The 16,246-nt window shown below is 36.6% G+C and overlaps 1 protein-coding gene and 1 pseudogene across 3 annotated transcripts in view; one reads left to right on the top strand and one right to left on the bottom strand.

Moving 5' to 3' along the window:
- The window catches only part of LOC137403802 (arginine/serine-rich protein PNISR-like), a 33,084-nt gene extending 16,974 nt beyond the window's left edge, over nucleotides 1-16,110 (bottom strand). For 2 of the 3 annotated variants that reach the window (XM_068089858.1, XM_068089856.1), the window contains exon 1: nucleotides 16,001-16,108. The gene's annotated coding sequence lies outside the window, so the exon portion shown is untranslated. Of the gene's footprint in view, nucleotides 1-16,000 lie in introns of all 3 variants that reach the window. The other variant, XM_068089857.1, reaches the window with a different exon arrangement.
- Nucleotides 3,149-4,965, top strand: LOC137405011 (uncharacterized; annotated as a pseudogene).
- Nucleotides 16,111-16,246: the final 136 nt, after the last annotated feature.

A 16,246-nucleotide genomic window follows, 5' to 3' on the forward strand; every position in this document is an offset into this window, starting at 1 on the left:
GCAGTAAGTACATATTGTAACTCAGCAGCAGTAAGTACATATTGTAACTTTGTTTTAAGCTATTTTCAAATTACAAATGTATTTGGTGGATGGTTACTAAATAAACTCATAGGTCCTAACTTGAAAGGACCTTCTGTAGCATAGTACTACAAATGCAGTCAGTTATCCCCTCCATCACACTTGCTGATTCATGATCAAGGAGTGTTCAGAAAATTGTTTGCTAAGAAACACTGGTTTTCGCAAATTAATGAGAAACAAAAAATTGTGATTATTTTTCTAAAAATCATTATTTAAATCATTTGAGTTTTTCGTACCAACCCTGGTCAATTGGACTCATACACATTGTAAATAATACTAATAGCCAAAGTGTGACAATAATAATTACACATATTTTACAACAACGAATAAGCCCTGAACTACTTGATAAAGATAATATCACTCACATGCAGGGTTGACTCGGTTTAAACCAAGCGGTTTAAACCAGCTGAAAAAAATCGGTTTTTATGGCTTTTTTCATTATTTTTGTGAAAAACATAATTTTAAGCTCCTAGTGGTTCATGTGCGATAGAATTGCAATTATATGTAATTATCAGCTGTGGAAGTTTATTTAGGACACAGCAGTAAATTGAAGGCAGAGCTCAAGTTGAAACTACATGAAATCCTAGCATGGCGATGAATTGGTGAATTTCATTTTCAATTGCTTTTATTAAGTGATATAATGACCTCTTTAATGATGAAATATAAAAACCATGTGAAAAATACTAATCCAATCATCGTCTCTAATGATGAATGAATACTTTCTCAAGTCTGGCAAGTGAGAGAGGATTACTTACAATTAGAAATTAAAACAATAAATTCCTTTTAGGCAAAAGCTTCAAGTTTGCAAACTAATATTTCATTTATTGGGTGCAAGCCAAAGTAGTTGGATTGTTAGAATTCAGTTTATCGAGTTTTTTGTGTTTTGATAAGTTAAAGTTGTGTCTCAAACTTTCAACACGCCTCGCAAACAGGATCCCATTTGGCAGTTTTTCACTCAAACTGCAAAAGGCAAAGGTTTTAAGGTAAATGTAATAGGTGTGCGGTCGTAACGCGAGGTCACGCAGATTGACCTAAAGTTCACGTAGCAAAGTGTCAAGCTGAAAACCCAAACTTTGACAGTGATGCTAGTATTCAGGTGATAGAAGTTGAGTCATCTGCCGCTGCTCCAAACACTAGCAATGCATCTGCATTTTGCCCTGCTCTACACTACCACACGACTAATCACTTGGATTAAAATTTCGACTTATACATAGAGCTGTATGTAAAATATTCTCTTTATGTGATAAGATTTCTGCTCTGTACTTCATCAATCATGTTTGATTAAAGACCCATTCCGCAATTTCCATGTTTTCTCTCTTTTTTCCCATAACAACTCCCACAGTACCATCTTTAACAGATGATTTCACATGAGTATATGCAATACTCAATCATGCAGCTAAAGCAAGTGATGTTAATTAGACTTAAAATTGCAAAAACCTTAGTAAAATTATAAAAAATCGGTTCAAACCATAAAAACCGGTTTAAACTATAAAAATCAGTTAGAACAAAAAAAACCGGTTTTTTCATAAAAACCGTGGCTTTTTCCAACCCTGCCCACAGGGTTGGGGAAGCCACGGTTTATATGGAAAAACCGAATAAACCAGGTTTTTTGTTCAAACTGGTTTTTATGGTTTAAACTGGTTTTTATGGTTTAAACTGGTTTTTATGGCTTAAACTCGTTTCTATGGTTTATATCATTTGACCAAGGTTTTGCAATTTCAAGTCTAATTAACATTACTTACTATAGCTGCCTGATTGAGTATTGAACATACATATGAATCATCTGTTAAGGATGGTACGGTGGGAGTTATGAGAAAAAGGAGAGAAAATATGGAAATTTCAGAATGAACTTTTAAACAAACATAAATAAAGAAATACAGAGCAGAAATCTTATCACATAAAGCGAATACTGTAAAACCTCTAATTGAACGCCACCTCTATTTGAACGCCAGCTCCAATTGACCGCCAGCTCCAATTGACCGCCACTCTGTGAGAAGGTTGAAAAATAGATCGCCACTCTCCAATTGAACACCACTTCCATTTGACCGCCACTTTGACATTATTTGATATTCCCGAGCCCATATTATCAACTGATCAGTAGAAAAGTGTACAAAATATCGTATTATTAATGAATCGTTTATATCAATAGCAGTTAATTATCTCGTTGTCCAATTCCAAAGCTTTTCGTTTTTTGTTGTTGAAACTTTGAAAGCAGCACCGTAGCAATAATCAATAACGGTCTCAGGCTAGTAGTAGCTCTCTGTTTAACACTGTTTTTCACTTCAAATTAGCTTACATATATAATAAAAAAACAGCTTTAATTTATGATGGTAGATGGGAATTGGAAAGCAACGCCATAGAAATAACTGCTATCCCAGGCTAATAGTAATTCCTTGTTTAACGCGGTCTTAATATTTTGAAGGACATGCATATAAAAACCGGTTCGCAAGTTTTGGACCAAAGGTTATACGTTTAGTGGGTAAACTTTTAGAACTTCGTCAGTGCTAAATGCAGCACGTGAAAGCTTTGCTCTGCCGAAAAATTGTTTGGATGCTAATATCGACTAGTTCAGCAGTGCAGAAGAAGAATTGAAGCCAAAAGATATTGTAGAAGGTATTGGACAACTAGAAGATGTTCATTCCATCAAAAGCAACAATCAGAAAGCAGCTATCCGAGCAAGCAATGGAAAGAATTTGTTTTAAAAACGTTAATTCTTGTTTCAGCATGTAATACAAGTGTGGTTTGTTTGTCACTTGTTCATGAATATATATTTGTATCATTTGATAGATTATTGTTGTATAACTTATTAATACGCAGATTTATAGCATGTTATTTACTAGCATTTTATCTTTAGCTATTTTTAGCGGCTATCTTAACACGACTTAAGGTAGGGCCACACGTATCGTGTAATTTCAACTAATCTGGGAAATTCCATTCGTACGAAATTTCTGACCTGCCACACGGAGTTTCCCCACCACGGATTTGTACGAAACTAATTTTCAACTAGCCAATCAGAACGCGGTGATAAATTGAAGCCGATTCCATTTCAATCATTTGCTTCAGTACAAACATGGATGACAATCAAAAGAGAAGAATTGCTTTGCTGCTGCTAAAGAAAAAATATCTGCTACTCAAACAGAAAAAGAGGACTCTCACTACAAACTCAGACAGAAGGTATTGGGTCCAACCCATAAATGAGAAAAGAGATTAACTGGGAGTTTATGCAAATCTGATCAAGGAGTTGAGAGAAGATGAGGATTTAAGAAGACACAAAATACCTAAGAATATCACCTGAGAATTTTGACTATATTCTTGAGGCAATAAAACCTCTCATAACAAAGCAGGACACAGTGATGAGGAAGTCAATAGAGCCAGGACTGAAGCTGGCAGCCATACTTCACCACCTAGCTGAAGGAAGTTCTCACGCAGCCATCTCAGCTTACTACCGCTTGGGCAGATCAACAGTCTCCCAGATAATTGATGACACATGTGTCGCACTGTGGACTGTGCTGCAGCCCATATACCTCAAACCTCCCTCAGGGCCAGATGAATGGAGGGCAATTGCTGAAGGGTCTGTTGTTTTCTTTTTATTGTGCTTAATATTTATTTTTATTAATTTTCTTCATAATATTCTTTTTCCATTGTTACTAAAACGAACTTTCATTTTTATTTTGTAGTTTTGAAAGATGGAACTTCCCTCACTGCCTTGGTAGTATTGACGGGAAGCACATCATCATTCAGAAGCCAAAGCACTCTGGCTCCATGTTCTGGAACTACAAACAGAGAGACAGTATCGTCCTACTAGCTGTATGTGATGCTTCATACAGATTCACCCTCATCGACATTGGTCAACCAGGAAGTAATAGTGATGGGGGAGTATGGGAGTCATCCGAGTTTGGAAGAGGCTTGGATAATGGTTAGAAAAATATTATCTTTAATTAATTTTTTTTTTTATTATCTGTACATGCCGCAACCAACACCAATCAGCTTCACAGCTGGGTTCACTACATTTGCTCTCTCCTTTTACCGATCAAGTTAATCTGCCAGAGAGCGAGCCGTTGGTGGGTTATGAAGAAGCTGGAGACTTTCCCTGCATGTTTGTGGCAGATGAGGCATTCCCTCTGAAACCATATATTATGAGGCCATTTCCAGGTCGAGCCCTCGATTCGGTGCCCAAGAGAATCTTCAACTACAGACTCTCTCGTGCACGGCGCATCATAGAAAACACGTTTGGTAAGTGATGTGTTTTGGGTCTTTTCACTTCGCACGTGGAGGAATGTCATGTATTAATTTGAAAATATTTTTGTTTCGCAGGAGTCCTATCTCGTCGATGGCAAATCTTGTTTAAGATGATTCAGGCAGACCAAGAGAAGGCAACAAACCTAGTTCGCGCCATGTGTGTGTTATACAACTTTCTGCGCACGGTGACTGACACCAGCTACACACCACCCGGTTACCTGAACATTCCAAACCCAGACGGCTCCATCACACCTGGTTTCTGGCGTTCACAAACACACCCACCCTCCGACCAGCCAAACCGAACGCAGCTACAAAGAGGTGTGACTGCAAAGGCAGCAGGAATCAGAGACAGACTTGTGCAGTATTTGTCAAGCCCACAGGGCTCGGTCCCATGGCAAGATGCCCATATTAACCAAAGGTAAACGAACCAATGTCAACCACTCTGCTCGGAACTCTACTAGTCGTAGTTTGTTTTACGTTTTACAGAATTATCGGGGATTTGATTTTTGATTTAAGATCAATGCTTTAAATTTATGTGCGTTAAGTTTATGTAGATTAGAAATTTTAGTTCCAAATATTTTTTTTCAACGCTATGTGCAAATGTATTTATTCTGGTTGATAAAATAAATTCTGATCGGCTAAACAAGATTGGCAAGTCAACAAATATTATTTTTAGATTGTACAAAAATATCAAACTGATGAGAGAGTCTGGATTGATTGTTCGCTCAAAAAAAATAAATAAAAAATACACGCAGATAATATTATGATAAAAACACAGATAAGCAGGAATAAAATACAATATGTGTATTATGATGAAACAAACAGAAAGATACTTGTAGCTAATCTAGTGCCAGGAATCATCCCAGGAGGGCGACAACATCTCTGTGAACGTTGGTGTATCTCGTCTTTCACTCGTGGGCCTGTCAGTACTCTGAGACGACACGGATGACATGGAGCTGGGAGGTCTGTCTGTGAGAGAGCTACTTGGTCGCGGGACAGGCTCTGCATACTCCAACTCAAACAACATGTTGTTAATTCTATTCTTGGCAACTGCGAATTGGTAGGGTGTGAGTCGCTCGAGTCCATGCACAATTGAGTCCGCAAACAGCTGGCGTTCCGATTTTGGGGCGGGTCTACTCAGTTCTCTGATCTGGTCATTTACGGATTCCAGCTCGATGTCGATGGAGTGGTCTTCGATGATCTTTTTGCGCTTGATGCCTCGAGATGCCTTTTTGCTCGTCTGTGGTTCAGTGGGTGGTGGTAGTGTCGGTGGAGTTGGTGGGATAGCTGCTGGTGGCCGAGCAAGTGTAGACGCATGTGCATGGGCTTCTGCGGTTGGCGAGATGACCGGTGTGATGCATGCAGGAACTGGAGAAGATGGTCTAGCAGGTGACAATGGACAGGGTGCGCAGGCTTGTGAGGGAGGTGGTAGGTTGGTGGAAGAAGTAGTTCTGAAAAAAAAAGAGACTGAATTGAATTATTTAATCTGTTCCACACACATACATAGATATATGTTTTCAATTTTCTGGTAAAACCGCCAATGCCAACACCACAGCTATGAAGTCTAGTAGAATAAATTACTAGTAACTAACCAGTTAGTATTCCAACAAATCAGTATTTGTGTGCAAAAACCTCTTAAAAGCCAACTTACGCCTGCTCTCGATGAGCTGTGAGTAGCCATTTAAAAAGTGGCCACCACTTCCACTGCGGCTCTTGGACTGCTGCTGCCCCACTTGCACAAGCTGCATCATACGCCCTTCTGTTGCTGTTAAAAGTGTCCCCAAGGTTGGTCCATTTCTTCATCACCACATCGACTGCAAACAAACAACTTAATTAACTTTATGTGTACATGTAGAGAGTAGCAGCAGTAGAATATGTGGAACAAGACAAGACAACATGACTGAGACTGAAGTAATTAATTGATTGATACAATTTTTGAGATGATCTACTCACTCTTTCTCAAATAAAAAAAAATCAGTCCAAAACAAGCATGACCCAAAACCCAATGATATCAGTAGTACTAGCTACCACACTACTAGCTAGCAACCACCAACTACTAGAAATAAATAAACATACCAGTAAACTTCACTTTGGAGTTTGGAAAAGCCCTCTCCAATTCACTGACAATGTCCTTAAAATTGTTCAGTTTCACCCCTCTTGAGTCCTTATAGCCATTCTCCCGTTTGCACCATATAACTTTTCTCTCCCTAACCAAGTCTATAAACAGTTCCAGATGGTTGTCTTCCATTTTCAACCGACCAATCAAACAACGATTCGTAGGAATTTCTGACGTTTCGTCCAATTCAGGATTCGTTCATCGTGCGCAACCAACGATGGACGAATTCATCCAAATGTCAATTCGTCCGAATAGTTTCGTCCAAATTTCGCCGATTTCGTGAAAATTTTGTCTCGCGTGGCCCTACCGTTACAATGAATCGATGCTCACAGCTCCACTTCTATTGCACATTAAAAGCTAGTTTTGGCTGCAAACTGTAGCAAACATATCAGTGAGTGTAATGAGCTTTTATGCAAGATTGCTAAATATAGATATAAAATTAAAATATGTCAACTTTAGAATGAAATAAAAATTGAAAATGCCAACAAATTGCAAAAAAGGACACAGGCTATAATATCATCGCAGGTCAATTGCAAGCAATAGATATCAACTGGTAGAGATATTTCGCTGTTTCTTGATGCATATTTATTAACCCTTTGACAGGGGAAACGACCAGAATGTCGTTTACCGGTTGCGTGGGGAAACGACATTTATGTCTATTTCGGTAGACGTTTATAAAGCTGTCGTCTAGTAACGTTAAACAAAGGATATGAACACTAGTAAGTTTTAAATATCATCAACAAGATATCAGTCGATGATTTACAATATGAAACGATTATCTGAGAGGCGTTGCTTTGTGCTAAAAGCTAAACAAATCGCGATTCCTTGGAAAAGATTAAAAGTTGGAAAAACCAGTCAACATCGGCTCGACTTTCAAAACGGTAAAATAAAAGATTATTTTATCCTGCGATCGTTAGTGATTTTTTGTCTGATCAGAATAAAATTAATTCAAATGATAGAAGTGATGTAAACTTTTTTGAACTTTTAATATACTTGGAATATTAAGAGAAAACGATCGTTATGGTGGCTCGCACGGCTACGTTATAGCGTTTGACTCTACCGAAAAAGATGCTTCCAAGCATTTCATACAGGGACAATTGCACATGGTTGTATTTTTTTTGAGTAGTAGATATGTGAATGAATGTATATGTACAAAAAATTTTGTTCATTGAACTAAATTTAAGATTTGAGCTATGCATGTTCATAAAATATCGATTTTTTTGAATTTTCGAAAATAAATTACACGAGTCTCGGTTGTTTTTGGGGGGGCTTATACCCGGTCAAAGGGTTAAGAGATATTTGACAAATTAGAGGTAAGTTAGCATATTTATCGCATTCAAAATGTTTAATATCTGTCCACATGAAAGAAGAGGGCAAAATATAGGCCACATACGCTTCGCCCGTAATAGGGCTAAATTTATCGTCCAAAGATTTTGACGAGCTATTGGAAAAATAAACCGCCAGCCTCTATTTGAACACCGCCTCCAATTGACTGCCACTATAAAGGAGATTGAAAAATAGAGCGTCATGGCATTCAATTAGAGGTTTTACGGTATATCACATACAGCTCTATGTATAAGTAGGAATTTTAATCCCAGTGATTAATTGTGAGGTAGTAAAAATCAGCTTGACATTTTGCTATGTGCGTTAAAACCTATTCCCGTGACCTAGCAGTACAACACCACATTTATTACATTTTGCCTTTAAGCACATAAATTACATAATTTTTTTAATATATTTCAATACATCAGAGTCTTGGCTTTCGAATGAGCCTACATTCAATACACAAAGAATAATACAACTATGAAAAACAGGGTGTCAAAAGTATGTCCTGCAAAAAAAAGCACTTGGTTCAGGTTCTCAAAAATATGATGTTACAATTATTATTTAGCCTTAGGTAGTCGATCCCTTTTGCTGCCATTGAGGCTGCGCTTTTCTGTGACAATCGGTGCTATTAAACCCAGAGAGCGGTAATAATAAACTGGGATTCTAGATAATCAACAATCCCCGGGATCGTGCTAACGCCCGAGCAATACAAACACATGTTCTGGGTTAATTAATTATGCTTCAATAAATGTACTGTCGTTGATAAAGGTAATGAAATTATATCGATTAAATTGTGACCTGCAATTGCGTGGCCCTAGGACTACATGTCGATCGCACTTTCGTGAGATCACGCAATGCTTGAAACTAATTAGTCTCAGCCGCGACCCTCAACATCACAATAAATTGAGAGGACTAGTGCATAATATCATGGGAAAACATAGTATGGCGCTTGGAATCTGAGTTATTTATCATAGAAATAATCTGTACATGGAGAGCTAATGCCACTGAATTCTTTGTCATCTTCATTGGTTCTCTGGAGTTGTCCTATCTTCGCCTGACACTAGCGTTGTTATCGTAGTTGATAAATATAAGCGGTAAGCAATAAAATAGGCAGTAAAAGCACACAACACCGCATAAGAAAATTGTGATGTCACAATTTCCGAGCCTATGCCAGTAAACATTTCTGCGGTAGAGCTCTGGGGAAATCCTATAAACACCAACCAATGTCTGTCTCACCATGGCAAACAATAGCTCATTCGAAAGCTAAGACTGATGTATTGAAATATACAATAAAAAGATTATGTAATTTATGTGCTTTAAAACCTTTGCCTTCTGCAGTTCGAGTGAAAAACTGCCAAACGGGATCCTGTTTGCAGGCATGTTGGAAATTTGAGACACAACTTTAACTTTTCAAAACACAAAGAAACTTGATAAACTAAAATCTAACAATCCAACTATTTTGGCTTGTGCCCAATAAATGAAATACTAGTTTACAAACTTGAAGCTTTTTGTCCAAAAGGAATTTATTGTTTTAATTTCCAATTATAAGCAATCCTCTCTCACTGGCCAAACTTGAAAGTTTTCATTCATTATTAGAGACTATGATAGGATTAGTCTCTTTACATGGTTTTCATATTTCATCAGTAAAGGGATCATCATATCGCTTGATAACAGAAATCAAAAATTAAATTCATTACTTCATTGTTCATGAGAGTTGTTTGCTAAGAGTTTGTCTTCATTGTTGTGCTAAGAGTTCATGTACCCTAGGACACTTATGTATTCGCGGCATCTAACTTTCGCGTTTTCGCGGTGTCATCCTCTCGCGAAAGTTTCATGTGCGAAACTAAACTATCATAACAAACGAGCGAAAAAGCGAAACTAAATAGCTTTGTTCTTTGATACCGTAGAATGGAATTTTATAACGACATTTATTTTAACGTTTTTAATGACCACTATAGCTTCGTTAAAATATAAACCAACAAAATAATTTGACTGTCAAAATTTATTACGTTATTATTTTGCAATTATGATTATTTTCCCATTAAGAATGATTTATAATGATAGGAATTCGATGTCAATGCACACGCATTAGTAGATTATCGTTTGCTGGGGACATCAATCAATGCAGTGAGCACCGTGTGTTGAAAGAAAATAAGACACATGCACTGACACTCGCAGTACTACACAAGCAGCATGGCTCTGGAAAGGTTTGGATTCACCACTGACACCTCTTCAATAACTTGTAATTTTTTGAGATTTGTTTTTTTAAGTGATGTGACTGACGAAACGTTTTTAAATTAAAATAGGCAAAACATGACCGCAGTTAAAACGTTCAGAAAAAAAGACATCTTTTTTCTTTTGAGTGTTATAACAAAGATCAATTTTGCGGATTTTATTTTAAGTTCATTCGGAGGCTTTTACGCTCTCGATGGGACATGGCCAAGCGGGTGTTTGATAAAACTTAATTTTCTGCAAACCTTTATAAAAGTCGTTAACAAAATTATTTTGCCTCTGATGATGATAATAATGATGCCTAAGAACTACTAGAAGTTGATGTTTGTCTCTATGGCTTGGAATGAAGTGATATTCTACAGCGATAAAAACCGCGTCCATGGCCGTTGGGCAAATAACTTTTCGATTAAATGATGTTGAGGTCGAGTTATCTGAAGGAATTTATCATTGCGTTGGAACTGACCAAACAAATCCGTTTGAGTTGACCTTGTGTTTGAGATGAAATGTTACATTTTATCTGAGGGCGAGTTATCCGAGTTGGACTGTACTTACCGTAAAAAAATTCCCAAAAAGTTGGGGCGGCTCAGTCGGCCAGCTGCCCCAGTAAAAACGGGCCTGTTGATAGTCCAAGAAACAAATGGCAGCAAGCGATCAAATTGCATTATCGACCTTGCCCACACCATTCTACCTGCGGTTCACAATTACAAACTAGTCGCAAATTGAAATTTTTTTCATCGGTGAACTGAACCTGAGGAATCTAATTATGTTTGTTCCACTGCATTTATTTTCACATCACTATATTTTTGCACTCATCAGAGCTGCGAAATTAAGTTGCTTCGAAATTTTACTCTGTGAGCTACTCACGAAACTAAATACTAGCGAAATATAAGTGTCCTAGGGTAGTTGCAACTTGGGCTCTACTAGCACCCTACTACTATGCGCTAACTGAACTTCTACAGCTGATAATTACATTGAATTGCATTTCTACCACACAGGAACCACTAGGAGCTTGAAATATTGTTTTTCACACAAAAAATAATGAAAAACTATAAAAACTGTTTTTTTCAGCTGGTTTAAACTGATCCAACTATGATCACCCACAGTAAACACCCAAATGCTTGTACAAGGTAAGTGAAAATAAATGATGATCACCTCTGAGGCCTTCATCTAAATAAATCTGTAACGTAAAACCACCACTGATGCTTCTGTTCTTACATGAGACCTTTGACTATTCAGACCAATTGATAGATTCCAGAGACCCACAAAGCATTTGCTTCAATAATAAAAATAAATTTTTAAAAAGAAACACTAGTTTATGAACAAATGTAAATTAAATATAGATCTGTATCTTCTTCTAACAACATATATGTACCAAAACCATCATGCTTTAAAGCCTTTTGATTTTTTTTGAAAGCGAGCATCTTTTATGCCTTTCTATCTTTCACAACCGTAAACTCTTTTCAAGAATGCATGTCTTTAGCTACACACTTCAGTAGTTTCTCGTACTAGTGCAATCTATTATTCACGTAAGTTAAACCTTGGTTTAAAGGTTGACTCGCAACAAAATTCACATTACAGTTATTTGGTATCAAAAGATTCACCATGTCTTACTCTGTTGTAGGTGCCAAGTATGTGGAAATGTGATTACAAGCTCTTAAAAGCTCAAAAACGAAAAGCCGCCGTAGATTGGAATCTCTTCATTTCGATGACGTAGTCATTACAGTTGGTTATTGTCTTGTCACATGTTCTCACGTGAATTGAAAGGCGAATAAAAAGCTCAATATAAAACTTATCGTAGCACTAGTTTATGACAAACCCTTCGGGTTTTACCGAAGACCCTGTATCAAATACGAGGTCTGATCCAAAAGTTCCCGGAATGGAGTTGTATACTCGTGCATATTCACACGATGGAAAAACCCATTGCAGGGTTGGCTGGGAAACACCTCTGGAGTGTTGTCACAAATTTCAGGTTGCTATGACAATGCGTTCTCATGTGAGCTAACGATATGTCAAGGTCTGTCCGGTGCTTCCGTCTTTTTTTTAACAAATTATCGTCATACCTAATCAATCGGAACAGCGTATTTGCATTAAATTTTGTGCGAAATTAGGGAAAACAAGTACTCAGACAGTTGAAATGTTAACTATTGCTTTTGAAGATGCTGGTCTATAAAAACACAAATTTTTGAGTGGTACAAACGTTTTTGTGAAGGTAGAGACAGCACCGAAGATGACGCGAGGTCTGGCAGACCAGCGTCGGCAAGAACCTGCTCGTAAATTGACAGTGTGAGGTCCCTAGGCATGCCAGATCGACGTTTAACCATTACAGATATCTTGAGACTGGACTTATTTTTGAAACTGTTCAAAAAGTTTTAACTGACAATTTAAACAATTTTTTAACAAATTAAACGAGCCGCAGCAAAGTTCGTGCCAAGCTTGCTGACTGATGACCAAAACGAGCTCAGGATGCACGCTTGCAACGATTTTAAGGAAGCTTTCAAGAATGATCAAAACTTTATTTTAAAGGTTGTAATATCCTTGTTTTTCCTAATTTCACACAAAATTTAATGCAAATGCGCTGCTCTGGTTTATTAGACATGATGATAAATTTTTTTTTTTAAAAGACGGAAGCACCGGACAGACCTTGACATATCGTTAGCTCACATGAGAACGCATTGTCATAGCAACCTGAAATTTTGTGACAACACTCCAGAGGTGTTTCCCAGCCAACCCTGCAATGGGTTTTTCCATCGTGTGAATATGCACGAGTATACAACTCAATTCCGGGAACTTTTGGATCAGACCTCGTATAGATGCTCGTTACTCCAGTTTTGTTTCGGCTTGGTCTAATCGTCAAGTCGTAATCTGATCAGGTGACCCAATACTTCGCAAATAATTTCTGCGACATTTTTTGATTATCACAGGTGACCAACAGCTCATCATGTTTATCAGACAATGATATGTACTCCTTCGAGTTAAGGTTAAAAAGTTTAAATAATTTTTATGGTAAGTTATAAGATATCAGTGCTGAAAGTGACAGCATTACAATGACGATAAAACAGACGCGTAAGAACAATGGACATGGTTTTATTGAATGCGTGAAGTATATTTGTGAAAATATTTTGATGAATGAGGTTGCAAGAAAGTGTAAACAGAAACCATCTCCTACAACTACATCACATTTGAGCCGTTTTGGAAAGGGAATCCAAACTACGGCGGTCTCGTGTGGCTACGATCAACTGTTCGTTTTTGAGTTTTTAAGAGCTTGTAATCACATTCCCACATATTTTGTACCTATAACACAACAGAGTAAGACATGGTGAATCTTTTGATACCAAATAACTGTAATGTGAATTTTGTTGCAAGTCAACCATTAATAATGAACATAACAAAAATTGAACAATGGTGTAACACAAATAAATTAACTGTAAACATAGACAAAACAATGTACATTGTAATGAGAAATCATCAAAAAAAATTAAATTAGAAAAATCAATAAAACTATTTGATTCGAGATAAAGGAGACATCTTCGATCAAATTCTTAAGAATTCATTTGGACAGTCACCTGATATGGGACACACACACATCAATAAACTATATGAGCAGATAGGATCTGTGTCAGGCCTGATTGGTGGATGTTCTAAATTTTTACCCAGAAGTATGAAACTAATATACTTATTATCTCAAAAATTTGTTACTGCCTCAAGTCATGGAAAATTGTTCCATTTTGTTATTTAAAAAAAATTAATAACACAACAACGTCTAATGCGCATAATATTTAATAAATCACCACTAACTTCATCTCGATCCCTGTTTGTTCAGTTGTCTGTGTTGCCTGTTGATAAACTTTATCAGTATAAAATTCTCTTAATAGCTTATCCAAAAATTTTATTCACGTGACGAAACAAATAAAGAATTTAGACTATAACACCAGATTTTTAGAAATTAATCTATCTTTACCATAATTTTATACTGCTTCAAGTAAAAAAATAATCGAATATAGAGTACCATCACAATGGAACAGTCTTCCAATAGACTTACGCTAAACCTCTTTGTTTACTAGTTTTAGAGTTACTGTTAAAAGCCATTTGTTAAGCCTAGATTAATTCAGACCAGCTGTTTGAGTTTGCCAATTCCAATTAATTTTCAATTAAGGCATAGGAAATTTCGTCTTAATCCGTTTGCTTGAATAGCACGAGTTGAAAATTAAATTGTTTTTTTTAAATAGTGTGCTCTAGTGAAACAAGTATATCTTCAAAACATCTCCAAGAACCCTTTTCAAATTTAAAATTTGTGTTATAAATGAAGTCTGATAAGCCAAGTTCAGAGTAGTTAACGTTTAGAGAATCAATGATCATGGCAAAAACAAATCATCCTGAAAAATTATACCGCTACGGGAAGCTAAGAATCCGATAAAATGTATTTCATTCAAAGCAAAAGCTGCAAGTAGCACTATTATGTGACAACGATATATTGGTGAAAAGCAAACTAATCTGACTTGGTAAATCAAAATTGGTTTCAGTGAAACAAGGCACATCACAACGCTATATTATCATTAGAGTAAATGACATGAATAATAAAGAAATATTAGTACTTCTAGTACATAATTGCATTTTGGGAAAGATTAGAAATTATGTGTAATGTCTCATTTAGGTTAACCCATGACAAAACATGTTGTCATGTTAACGATAGCGTCTCCGATGCTATTGATTTCACCAAATTAAAGAAGTGATATAATGGGAGCAGTTGCAAGGAGCACATTAAAGTGGCATGAATCAAGAATGGAAATCGTAAGATGCTCCCATTTGCGGCAATGCAAAGAATAACAGCGGTGACACCCATTTCATGAAGTCTCCTTGGGATTGCATGAAACGATTGCAAAGCATTAACAATTGGCTACAATAATTATTGTAATTGCACTAGCTATAGTTTACATCAACGTAATGGATGTAAACTATAGCTAGTGCAAGCTGGAGTAAATTACTACACTGTATTGTTGCCACCGATTCTACTATCGAAACTAAGCAGCACCAAACATACATTTCCCTTCATGTGTCTCGTGTCTCTTCATGGTAACTTGACAATCAAGATACCTTTTTATTGATTATTACTTTATTCTTTCACCTTCTACATGAAATTTAGGTTTGTTAATATGGAACTAATTACCAACGGTCAATATTTTTTATTAGTTAGAACTCTGGAATGTATCAAGCAAAATATAATATGTTCCTATAAAAATATTTGTTTCAATGTACAACAGTTTGAATATTGGAAACTAAATACCGAAAAGGCCTAACTTTATATATTAAGAGTTGACTGAATTTTTTGCAGTCTTCCGTCTGAACACATTTTTCCTAGCATTGAATATATTTTCATATTAACCTCATTAGCTTACAGCTCCCCAAAACTGATGAAAAACCATAATAAAACCCGCCCCAAAATCATGACATCTGTGCATTTTAACACATTGCTGTGTTTTATGGCAATCAAATTAATATAAGAAATAGACAGCTCCCTACCATAACGATACCGTACCAACAAACAAAAAGGCAAATTACGATGAGGCTGCCTTAAAATGCGTTATCTTCGGGAACTCTGTGCTTGATTCAAACTTGTGGCCCCTTTCCAACAATCAACAATATTTATACATAAAACTATAAGATGTTAGAGGTAAGAATACGACTGACTCATATCAAAAGGTAATTGCGATATTGTGATAATTTAAATAACTCATTTGGAACTTAATTTTTTGGTAAAGCAACTCATCCCTACGTACCAATTATAAAAATTGGTATGTGTATATTTTAAATACTATCACTTGTTTTCCGATAGCACAGTTCTAAAAGCATATTTCTATGTGAAATAAAGTAAACATGTCAGATAATGGTTAACCAACGGCAAATAGTTTGACGCTTGTCTGCGCAACTGACTATCCACTATTCATTCGATAGGTGTCATAATACTAATACAACAGTGCAATATCTTTGGTATAAATATCAGCCACTTCTTACCCAACGCTAGAGATGGACTGCTAAACGGCTTCGATAAAACGAAATTTAATCTGCGATGTCAACGTAAAACTAAGCGCTTTTCTTTGCTAATGGCGATAAACCGCGACAACTGTAATCACGTGGTTGTAAAATAGACAAAATATTACTACGCCATCTTCTAAATTGTAGTCGCCGCAGCACATTTTCTGTTGAGAGTAGACAACCGCGATTTTGATCTGACGCTGCGTTACAATCAAGGAACATTAA

The sequence above is a fragment of the Watersipora subatra genome, chromosome 9, assembly GCF_963576615.1.
Source record: "Watersipora subatra chromosome 9, tzWatSuba1.1, whole genome shotgun sequence".
Taxonomy (NCBI): domain Eukaryota; kingdom Metazoa; phylum Bryozoa; class Gymnolaemata; order Cheilostomatida; family Watersiporidae; genus Watersipora; species Watersipora subatra.